The following is a 12,008-nucleotide window of genomic DNA, read 5'->3' on the forward strand; positions in this document are numbered from 1 at the left end:
GCGAGGTTTCGTACACTGGTGTCGTTCATTGCTGTCGTGATGTTGAATATGTCCCGTTGTAAATGTTTCCAATCATTTAGTTTTTTGGTTTAACTTTCTTACACTGTCGTTCTCGAGACCAATATTAAGCAATTTCAGTTGTTCGCGAGACGTTACAAAATTTGCAGCTGGCTCTCTTTTGCTACTGCCGTCACCGCAGCACTCACCCGCCCTGTGTGAATTGTTGCAGGAGCAAGTAGAGCGGTGCGAGCCTCCACGTGTACGCCGGGCAGCACCTTCATGCAGGACTGCAATACGTGCCGCTGCAACGACAAGGGGACCGCCGCCTCCTGCACCACCAAGATCTGCGCCGGGTAGCCGGGCACCCGCCCGCTCTGCTCCGTAAGTCTGCCCACACACTCGCCTGCCGCAGGCGTTAAAAAACATAAAGAAACTCGCCTGTCGCGTCGAAACTGGTACACTGCGATACCTGAAAGAATTGTAAATAACTGTTGGGTGAGCCGTGGAAGGGGAACAAGGGGGAAACAAATGGCAGCACCAAAATTTTTCATTTAACAGGGTGGCTTTATTGGAGTGAACAGTTACACTAATTCTCAATCTTTCAAAATCAGCTTTAGTTCTTTAAGGCAAGCAGCTGGAATTAATAAAAACAACAAACACCTTGAATACAGTAGCAAAGGGCAACTGAGAAGTCATTAAAATTTAAATAACAACTCTCCACAAATATGGCTTCACAGGTAAGATTAAATTTATAATTGTTAAAATTTCTTTTAAAAAAACTTTCAACAAATAGTCCTTAATGCCTTTATTAAAACAATAAGTGATAGGCGTAACGAGAAAGTGCAATCCATCCCAACATTTCCATAGATCATAGACACAAGTTGCACAATTTAACCCCAAGGATTTGCCAAGGTAACATTTCCCCAAAATCATTACACTAAAATGGTGCATCAGTTATCAACATAAAAATTCACAAGGAGCCCAAGGCTAGATTTTAACATTTCTGACATCGCAGCAGTAGGCGAGATAAAATTAGCTCTGTTAACAAAATACAATTACACCAAAACTCAAATACAAGTTAAAATTTAACACACGCGGCGACAACCGCCAGCTTACAATAGTTTAAAATACTATCCAATCTCATAGGTGCGCAGATGTCATCACCAAGGAGAGTGTGCGAACGAACTTGAAGCAACTATAACATGTTCGGCAGTCTATGCAGAGAAGTCGACATGAAACAGTAAACAAGTCAGGAAGCGATTACCGTCGCCCACATACACACTGGCGCACGGGCACAGAGGAGCCAACCTTAAGCCAGGGAGATAGGACAGGCAGGGTGAAAAAAAAAAAAATCGTCACGGGGCCCACCGACGGGAACTACCAAAAATCACTCACCTTAAACTTTACGTTCGACGCCCGGGTGAGGAAACGGGAAATCGTACAGGCACAGGCCAGCAAAAACCCCAGACAAACACACAGAATCCGATAAATTCCAAAACATAATTTAATCAATTATTCTCCAAAACCCCGGAACTTGGCACAAGCGAAATTACAGGCCACAGGATCCACAGGCACTCTGCAAAAGAATAAGGAGGGAAAAGGTTAAATAAAGTTCTGCAACGACACAATAGAACGCGAAGAGAAACACACCAAGTAAGGTACATCACCCCACAGAATGCCGAGAAACACGAACACTGGGGTTTGCCCACATTTCCGACACAATCATATCAACGAAGATAATCTTCTTAGCCATAGCACGCTGAAACACACAACAGCACCAAACGCCCGAGGACGGAAAAGTGCTCCCCTGTAAACTATAACCGGGAGCAGCACAGCCACAAGCTCCTGCCAAGGCGCGGTCCTGGGAAATCGCCTCGAGAAAGACGATTAAGCACGAGTATCGTCACCCAGACCTCAGAAAGGCGCAGTCAGACGGGGCAGGAAAGCTGGTAATCAGCGACGACTCCAACCACCAACCCGGGGAGCAGCAAGTAACACCAGCCCCGGCCAGCGACAGCGCGGAGGGACCTACCGCCCGACGCAGAAGGCAATACTCGCGCCCAAACATCACTGCCCGCGCACAGCCACCGGGCAGAGACGGCGCCACCGGCCGCCAGGAGGCGCCCCTCAACGGAGAAAGAAACACCACTCGGAGGCAAAACGATCGAGAATCGATCGGGAATACTGCAGCCACGGCACATAGGGTTACTGCAAAAGTCTGTGGAAATTACCTGTTGTTGTTGTGGTCTTCAGTTCTGAGACTGGTTTGATGCAGCTCTCCATGCTACTCTATCCTGTGCAAGCTGCTTCATCTCCCAGTACCTACTGCAACCTACATCATACTGAATCTGCTTAGTGTATTCATCTCTTGGTCTCCCTCTACGATTTTTACCCTACACGCTGCCCTCCAGTACTAAATTGGTGATCCCTTGATGCCTCAGAACATGTCCTACCAACCGATCCCTTCTTCTGCTCAAGTTGTGCCACAAACTTCTCTTCTCCCCAATCCTATTCAATATTTCCTCATTAGTTATGTGAGCTACCCATCTAATCTTCAGCATTCTTCTGTTGTTTTTGTTGATGTTCATCTTACATCCTCCTTTCAAGACATTATCCATTCCGTTCGACAGCTCATCCAGGTCCTTTGCTGTCTCTGACAGAATTACAATGTCATCGGCGAACCTCAAAGTTTTTATTTCTTCTCCATGGATTTTAATACCTACTCCGAATTTTTCTTTTGTTTTCTTTAGTGCTTGCTCAATATACAGATTGAATAACATTGGGGAGAGACTACAACCCTGCCTCACTCCCTTCCCAACCACTGTTTCCCTTTCATGTCCCTCGACTCTTATAACTGCCATTTGGTTTCTGTATAAGTTGTAAATAGCCTTTCGCTCCCTGTATTTTACCCCTGCCACCTTCAGAATTTGAAAGAGAGTGTTCCAGTCAACATTATCAAAAGCTTTCTCTAAGTCTACAAATGCTAGAAACGTAGGTTTGCCTTTCCTTAATCCAGCTTCTAAGATAAGTCGTAGGGTTAGTATTGCCTCACGTGTTCCAATATTTCTACGGAATCCAAACTGATCTCCGATGTCGGCTTCTACTAGTTTTTCCATTCGTCTGTAAAGAATTCGCAGTAGTATTTTGCAGCTGTGGCTTATTAAACTGATTGTTCGGTAATTTTCACATCTGTCAACACCTGCTTTCTTTGGGATTGGAACTATTATATTCTTCTTGAAGTCTGAGGGTGTTTCGCCTGTCTCATACATCTAGCTCACCAGATGGTAGAGTTTTGTCATAGACCCTCTATATACTCTTTCCACCTTTCTGCTTTCCCTTCTTTGCTTAGAACTGGATTTCCATCTGAACTCTTGATATTTATACAAGTGGTTCTCTTTTCTCCAAAGGTCTCTTTAATTTTCCTGTAGGCAGTATTTAACTTACCCCTAGTGAGGTAAGCCTCTACATCCTTACATTTGTCCTCTAGAAATCCCTGCTTAGCCATTTTGCACTTCCTGTCGATCTCATTTTTGAGACGTTTGTATTCCTTTTTGCCTGCTTCATTTACTGCATTTTTATATTTTCTCCTTTCATCAATTAAATTCAATATTTCTTCTGTTACCCAAGGATTTCTACTAGCCTTTGTCCTTTTACTTACTTGATCGTCTGCTGTCTTCACTATTTCATTCCTCAAAGCTACCCATTCTTCTTCTACTGTATTTATTTCCCACATTCCTGCCAATTGTTCTCTTATGTTCTCCTTGAAACTCTGTACAACCTCTGGCTTAATCAGTTTGTCCAGGTCCCATCTCCTTAAATTCCCACCTTTTTGCAGTTTCTTCAGTTTTAATCTACAGTTCATAACCAATAGATTGTGGTCAGAGTCCAACATCTGCCCCTGGAAATGTCTTACAATTTAATACCTGGTTCCTGAATCTCTGTCTTACCATTATATAATCTATCTGATACCTTCTAGTATTTCCAGGATTCTTCCATGTATACAGCCTTCTTTTATAATTCTTGAACCAAGTGTTAGCTATGATTAAGTTGTGCTCTGTACAAAATTATACCAGGCGGCTTCCTCTTTCATTTCTTACCCCCAATCCATATTCACTTACTACGATTCCTTCTCTCCCTTTTCCTACTGACGAATTCCAGTCACCCATGACTATTTAGTTTTCGTCTCCCTTCACTATCTGAATAATTTCTTTAATTTCATCATACATTTCTTCAATTTCTTCGTCATCTGCAGAGCTAGTTGGCATATGAACTTGTACTACTGTAGTAGGCGTGGTCTTCGTGTCTATCTTGGCCACAATAATGCGTTCACTATGCTGTTTGTGGCAATTTCCTATAAGTCTGTTAAACACAACAAGCACACGTAACCGAAGCTTTAGTCATCAATAGTATATTGTCCTTCACTATTTACAACACTGTGCCAACGCTGGGGGAATTTTTCGATTACGCGACTGTAGGAAACGTGCTTGAGTCGCAGAACTCGTCGAGCCATGTTCGGAGGGCGTTTTTATCCGGAAAGGAAGTTCCTTGAGGGTTTTTCGGTACAGAGCGGTAAAGGGGAAAATCTAAGGGAGCAAGATCAGGAGAGTGATGTGGTTGAAAAGTGACTTTCCACCCCAACTCTTTTATAGTGTTCTTCGTCAGCCTAGCAGAATCTGGGAAGGCGTTATCGTAGAATAGCATCACTTCATGCAATCTTCCTAGTCGTTGTTCTTGGATCGCATCTGCAGGACTTCTCAGTTGTTGACAACAAATGTCAGCAGTGATGGTTACAATTCGGGGAAGCAGTTCCTAGTACACCACACCGTCGCCGTTCCACCAGATTCATAACGTTATCTTTTGAGGACGTGCGCAGGTCTCTGTAAGGGGAGCTGCTGCTTTGTTTGGCGTCAACCATTCCTTTCTTTTCCATACATTAACATACTCTCTTTCAAATTCTGAAGATGTCAGGGGTAAAAAACAGGGAGCGAAAGGCTATTTACAATTTGTACAGAGACCAGATGGCAGTTACAAGGGCTGAGGGGCATGAAAGGGAAGCAGTGGTTGGGAAAGGAGTGAGACAGGGTTGTAACCTGTCCCCGATGTTATTCAATCTGTATATTGAGCAAGCAGTAATGGAAACAAAAGAAAAATGTGGAGTAGGAACTGAAATCCATGGATAAGAAATGAAAACTTTTAGGTTCGCCGATGACTTTGTAATTCTGTCAGACAGAGCAAAGGACTTGGAAGAGCAGTTGAACGGAATGAACAGTGTCTTGAAAGGAGGATATAAGATGAACACCAACAAAAGCAAAAGAAGGTAATGGAATGTAGGCAAGTTAACTCGGGTGATGCTGAGGAAATTAGATTAGGAAATGAAACACTTGAAGTAGTAAATGAGTTTTGCTATTTGGGGAGCAAAATAACTAATGATGTTCGAAGTAGAGAGGATATAAAATGTAGACTAACAATGGCAAGGAAAGCGTTTCTGAAGAAGAGAAATTTGTTAACATCAAGTATAGATTTAAGTGTCAGGAAGTCGTTTCTGAAAGTATTTGTTTGGATCGTAGCCATGTATGGAAGTGCAACACGAATGATATATAGTTTGGACAAGAAAAGAATAGAATCTTTCGAAATGTGGTGCTACAGAAGAATGCTGAAGCTTAGATGGGTAGGTCACATAACTAATGGAGAGGTATTGAATAGAATTGGGGAGAAGAGAAATCTGTGGCACAACTTGACTAGAAGAAGGGATCTATTGTTAGGACATATTGTGAGGCATCAAGGGATCACCAATTTAGCATTGGAGGGCAACGTGGAGTGTAAAAATTGTAGAGCGGGACCAAGAGATGAATACACTAAGCAAATTCAGAAGGATGTAGGTTGTAGCAGGTACTGGGAGATGAAGAAGTTTGCACAGAATAGAGTAGCATGGAGAGTTGCATCGAACCAATCTCTGGAGGGAAGACCTCGACAACAACATAAAGAAACCATTTCTCGTCACCAGTAACGATATAGGATAGGAATGGTCTGTGTTGTCCACGAGCCCATTGACGTCGAGCAAGCAGAGATGCACATACGGCCACCAGCTGATTTTTGTGATTTTGGCTTAGAGCGTTGCGGTAGACATAAAGCCTATTTTTGAACCTTCTCCCATTGAATGCAAATGTCGCACGAAGGTGAGTAGATCACAGTTCGCCACATTTGTCAGTTCTCGAGAACAATGACGTGGGTCATTGTGGACTAATGTGTTTAAACGATTTTGATCAAACCCCGAACGTCTTCTTGTACATGGAGACTCATTAGTGCCAAAGCGATCCTCCTTAAAACCAGAAAACCATTTTCTAGCCATGCTCTGTCCAATTGAATTGTCCTCATTCGCGGCGCTAAAGCGTCTGGCTGCCTCCGTTGCTGTAACCGTCTACTGAACTCAAACAGAAGGATATGTCGGAAATGTACCTATTTCTCAACTTGGCACTTCATTTCCTACCGTCCACTGACGGCTTGGGGGAGGGAGGGGGGGGGGGGAGCCTTAGACTGCACGGTGCCGACCTAGCACAGTGACTTCCCAAAGCTGCACTAACTACCCTAGAAAGTGTGCCTCCTCAATGCAAATTCCCATCCACGTCCCAGCCCACATGGAATTCCCAAAGTACAGTTCTGCTGTACAGGCTCGATAACAATCATCGGTTCATCTCTGTTATCTTAGGCATGAAATTAAAAAGTTAATAAAATCTGCATTTTAAGGAGGACTCATCAGGCTAATAATGTACAACTGTGTCTCCAGCTTTGATCATGGCCCCATATCTGGCTGAAACCACTCACTGAAAATTGTATCCTACAGAGCTCCTCAGTTCTGGTACTGTTGATTGCTAAGTTTCATCCGCTGTTCCGGACAGTCCAGACTTTTGCTCTATGGTATAGACCAGATAATCTTTTGAGGCAGTTGAGGTGCGACAGTGTGGTCAAGTGTTTGGGGAAACAGGTATCTAAGCGCTCAGCTCTGTGAATATGTCACCTTTGAAAGCGGAAGTGCATATCACATAGCTATCACTATGGAAAATGGCCAACGAGAAATGTCGAAATAAATATCCTGATTCATCTCCATGGTAATCTGAATGAATGGACTAAAGTCATCGTACGAGAAACACCCCTAAACATCACAGCACCACCTCCAACTTGTATTACACACTCTACACGTTGCGGTTGAACGCCTCATTGTACTGTCGGCCTTCCACCGTTTGAAAAAAAAGACAAAATCGCTACTCATCGGACCACACTAAACGCCTCCAGTGTCCCATTTCTGTGTTGTTTGTGATGTGTCCTCGTCGACACAGTAGTGTCTTTTACTGTAGGGAGAGGATGTTGTTAGGTGGCCGGAATCCTCTTTCTGCAACACAACTTGACACATGTACTAACAAGACTCTTTATTTACATTAACAGGACGCTACTTATCTTTAAGAGAGATTCCATGTGTTGTGGTACATGCTCTTCCGTAATAGTCCTGTTGCAAACAATGTCGGTATTCTAGCTTTAACAAACTGTAGTTTCGCTATTGGTAAAGTCAAAATCCCGCTATGTACACTTATCTGGTCGCAATGTACTGACAGATGCCAAGCTGGAGTGCGAGTTAGTGCGCCAGTGACTGAGCAGCTGAGCTAATGACTGTCACGCAGCCAGTGACTGAGGGCCTCCGGTCAGCGGCAGCGATCTAAATACTTGAGGCTGAGAGGGCGTTGGCAGCGCGTTGCTTACGAGTGTCTCTTTGGCCTCTTCCTGATAGACGCACTTGATCCAGCACCTACTGTCAATCTTCTTGCTACATCTTTGCCGATCTTTGTGCCAGTGACAGCTTACGTCAGCACAGTTTGGTCCACTGAAGACGTGCTACTTTACGTATCGCTGTGATCAATGGCCTTTTGTGAGGTAAATGACTCCAAATGTCCATTGCATATAGTTCATTTTGAAATTTTCACTAGGAAAGTGGTTGAGATTGACCAGTATGACAGCAGAAAATCATGTCGGGTCTGAAACCGGCTGTCATTGACAAGACGTGACACAGGACTTTTTTCCAGTCACTTTTGTCATGCCGTGTTACACGGTTGCAAATGATAAGCCATACATTGGACAATCCACGTCGACAGCAAGAAATCGCACAACTTGATTCGTGCTGTGATCATGTGCCACCTCTCCACGTGGAGCCATCTTAAGGCCTGGCCAGACAGAAGGCGTGCTGGATATGTGGTTCTTCCAGCCATATTCGGCCGCTGCTGTCAGCGCCAAAGCAGACCATGCCAGCCGTCCATAGTGGCTGCTGTCGCTGCGTCAGCTGCCACACTGTGGAACCCCATCAGCTGACTGCGCACAACCGACTCATACACACACACACACACACACCATTTCACTGCCGTGATCTATGTCAGCAGTGGAGGTTGACACCAGTTCTATACCATCTGCACTATAGGGATGGAAAAGACCAACCCATTAAAATAGATATCGGTATTTTAGTTCCTTATTTTTTACTAATAACCAAATAATAAACCTAAATACCAATTAACCATAGCATCAGTGCTGAGATGTTTCATTTTTAAATAAATCTTTCTTTTAAAAAAAAGGAGTAATTTTATTCGTAAAACTTGCACTGGTTTGAAACACCGTCTTACTATAGACAATGGGGAAAGCGCTGAGTGCCATTTTAACAACAATGCCGACAGAAACGAGCGACAAACACATAGCATAAGAGGTGGTGCAGCATTGCTGTGACAATAATGTCCCCTGTTGTCGCGCATCGTGGCTTAAGGCATGCGTGAACGTGTGCAAGACTGGTCGCCACATTTCCTGTACGGTAGTTTCCCACTTTCGTCGCCATACATCCGTTGTATTGTAGAATGGCGACAACCCTAGTCTGGAAACGTTTTTACGAAGTCACGTACCAATGAAGTACAATTTGCGTAAAAGGCTAGAGATTTATCAGCCGTTTCTATGAAATAAAAATGAAGAAGGAATTATGTAAGGCCGAGCGGTTCTAGGCGCTTCAGTCTGGAACCGGGCGACCGCTACGGTCGCAGGTTCGAATCCTGCCTCGGGCATGGACGTCTGTGATGTCCTTAGGTTAGTTAGGTTTAAGTAGTTCTAAGTTCTAGGGGACTGATGACCTCAGATGTTAGTCCCATAGTGCTCAGAGCCATTTGAACTTTTTTTTTTAAATTATGTTAACAGTAACCAATTTAAAACTTCACAAAAATTCATTAGTAGTATAAAATAAAAATAGAAAATAGTTAACCTGTTGCCTATGTCTACAACAATATGCGTTCAGCTGCTTATACCCTTGAAAACGGACAAATTAACATCAAAGACGGAGTTCTTTGACCTAAGTTTTCATCTTTTAACACTGAATATTTACGATGCCCAAACAGTGGTTTGACCTCCGATTACAAGAAGATTTTGGAATAAGGTTTCAAAAAACTGGTGGCTTTTTCTAGTATACTATAACTTATCGTTTTTAATGAAAACCAGCAAACGGTGGACGGACTAAGTTTTTCTGTTATTCGCCTATTTAATGCAAACTGTTCCGTGTCAATGGTTATTGCAGGAAATAACGGGAATAAAAAACCGAAAATCGGCTATTTCAGAAACCGGTTGTTTTGTGCAGTTTTAACACTCGGGTTAACCGAAAACCAATTGTTTCAGTGATAACCGCTATCCCTGATACAGTGCTCCAAAACTAAGGCTATGATTTACGAGGTGTCCCAGAATTGTTGCGACAAACTTTTTAAGGGAAAAATCGAAGATAAGAATCAGTGTCCCGAAACGTCATCCAACGACGATACAGAGCGTCGGGGCTACAGGCACCGACGCCTGCCGCTAGGCAGAAAAAGTGACTTTGTATGCCGACGAAACGTAGGCGTAACATTTGGCAGTGTTATATGTTATTTATTGATCGCGACTGATTGCCACAGTGGCCAATGGAGAAGATGGAGCTAGTTACTGCGTAGACAAGCCTTGTCTCCTATGAATGCTATGCTGTGTTGCCTGGCGGATGACGGTTTCAGACAAGGGTTTCCATCCACAGTTCATATTTCTCCTGGAGCCCTCTGAAATCTCCAATGTTTTTCTGTGTAGAGGAGAAAACAAACTACGGATGTAAACATGTGTTTGTTATCCACCAAGATAACAGAGCAAGGCATTCATAGAATACAAGGCCCTTCTGCATAGGCGATCGTGGGAGACACTCTAGATCAGCGAATAAGAAACAACGTTGCGAGACGTTCCGCCTACGGTCCGTCAGCGTACAAAGTCACCTTTGCTGCCGAAGGGCTTGCCTAGTGGCAGACGCCGGCTCCTGTAACTTCGACACTCTGTGACGTCATTGGGTGACATTTCAGGATACAGGTTCCTGTTCTCGATTTGCTCCTCAAAACACCGTCTACAACCACTGTTTGTCGAAGCATTTCAGGGACATCCTGTATATTTTTATCAGAGAACTTATGCTTTGTAGAAAGTACTCTGAAGTGCAAATACGATGAAAGTGCGACAAGGCACAGACGACGTAACACACTGCGACCCTGCAAATGCTCTTCTGGGCAATCAATGAAGGTCAAAGATACGCAGCTGATTCTGGAAGAAGATTGTTTTGCGTCGTAACTTTCTCGTTGTTTAACTCATGATAACTGCACCTAACACAATGTCTACTTTTAGCTACTAATTAATACTACCACCACCATTTTTTTTAATTTTGTGCAACTTCTTACACTGGTGTAAAAGATCAAAAACAATGCCCTAGTAATATTGTTACATCTAGAGTGCTACTAGTAGAGCTTCATGAAAACGGCTCCATGGTAACCGAGAATGTTTTTCTCTTTTCAGAGCAGGCACCGGTCCAGGATGCTGGGAGTCGGGACGTGTAGTTCTCTGTCTCCTTCAGTGCCTCGCTGCTAATCTTGCTGCACGTGCTCTTCATGCTTACATTCTCTGTAATTCTCTGCTATAGTCTTAAAACTCTATTCACGAGTGGCCCAAAAAACCTGTGCATTAGTTATGAAATAAATTTAGAGTGAATAACAAATACCAATTTGTCTTTCTTTGCCAAAGAATTTTAACACTAGATACCTGACAGTGGAATACACACATGCTTTTTACTCTTTTTACAGCAATGAAATACACCAGGACTGAGGTTACACAGTTGTAAATGTGAACATAATTGAAACTTTATGCGAATCACAACACTTATTAATTAAAAGTAAATACCTGTGAGGAAGCAAATTGAAAAATGAAAACATGACTGAAACTTTACGAGAATCGCAGTACTTATTAATTAAAAGTGAAGAAGCAAAATTTATAGTAATTAACAGATCAAATATTAACAATACCAAAGAGACATATACAAATCTGCTGTACAATTTGACAAATGAGACTAAAATTGTAAAATACTTTTTCGATGTACCAAAGCCGCAAATGTCTTCCCACTACCCTCTAAACAACAAACTGGGGATTACTTTGACTCTTTTCCCTCAAATCTGGCAAAATACCAGAGTGCCCAGGCGAACCTGGAGGCAACGTTCAGGTCCACCTCGAATTATCGGTTCTTGTCCATATCGCCCTGTTAGATGTAGTCCCACAACAACAGGAAAGTGGACTGGTGCTTCGTGACGCTTGGATCACATACTTGCTCAAAAGTAATATCCCAGGCAAACACGACAGGATTGTACGTTGATCTTCGAGACCACATGATCCTAAACATTCAGATAACGGGCCTTAGCCTTGGCTCGAGTTGTAGGACTTTAAGCGTTTGGAAGCTGTTCCTCCTCTAGTCCTGCCTGGTCGGATTGTTGGTACCTCTGGGTCTGGATGGGCCACTGGGTTATCTGGACCAAGAGAAACTATCTGTCAGATTTCTCTGGAGGCTTCTTATTGTTCTTCTTGTTGTTTCCTGGCTGTCCGAACTCGTGTGCCTGGGCGTCATCTAAAAAGGATCCTGTGCAGAAATGTCGTTAGTAAGCAAGAACTAGAGA

At 43.3% G+C, this 12,008-nt stretch overlaps 1 long non-coding RNA gene across 1 annotated transcript in view; it reads left to right on the forward strand.

The window, feature by feature from the left end:
• The window catches only part of LOC126284936 (uncharacterized), a 32,205-nt gene extending 21,141 nt beyond the window's left edge, over positions 1-11,064 (forward strand). Inside the window, exons 2-3 of the long non-coding RNA XR_007551578.1 lie at positions 230-381; positions 10,864-11,064. This is a non-coding gene — a long non-coding RNA (uncharacterized LOC126284936). The remainder of the gene's footprint in view (positions 1-229; positions 382-10,863) is intronic.
• Positions 11,065-12,008: the final 944 nt, after the last annotated feature.

The sequence above is a fragment of the Schistocerca gregaria genome, chromosome 8, assembly GCF_023897955.1.
Source record: "Schistocerca gregaria isolate iqSchGreg1 chromosome 8, iqSchGreg1.2, whole genome shotgun sequence".
Lineage (NCBI taxonomy): Eukaryota > Metazoa > Arthropoda > Insecta > Orthoptera > Acrididae > Schistocerca > Schistocerca gregaria.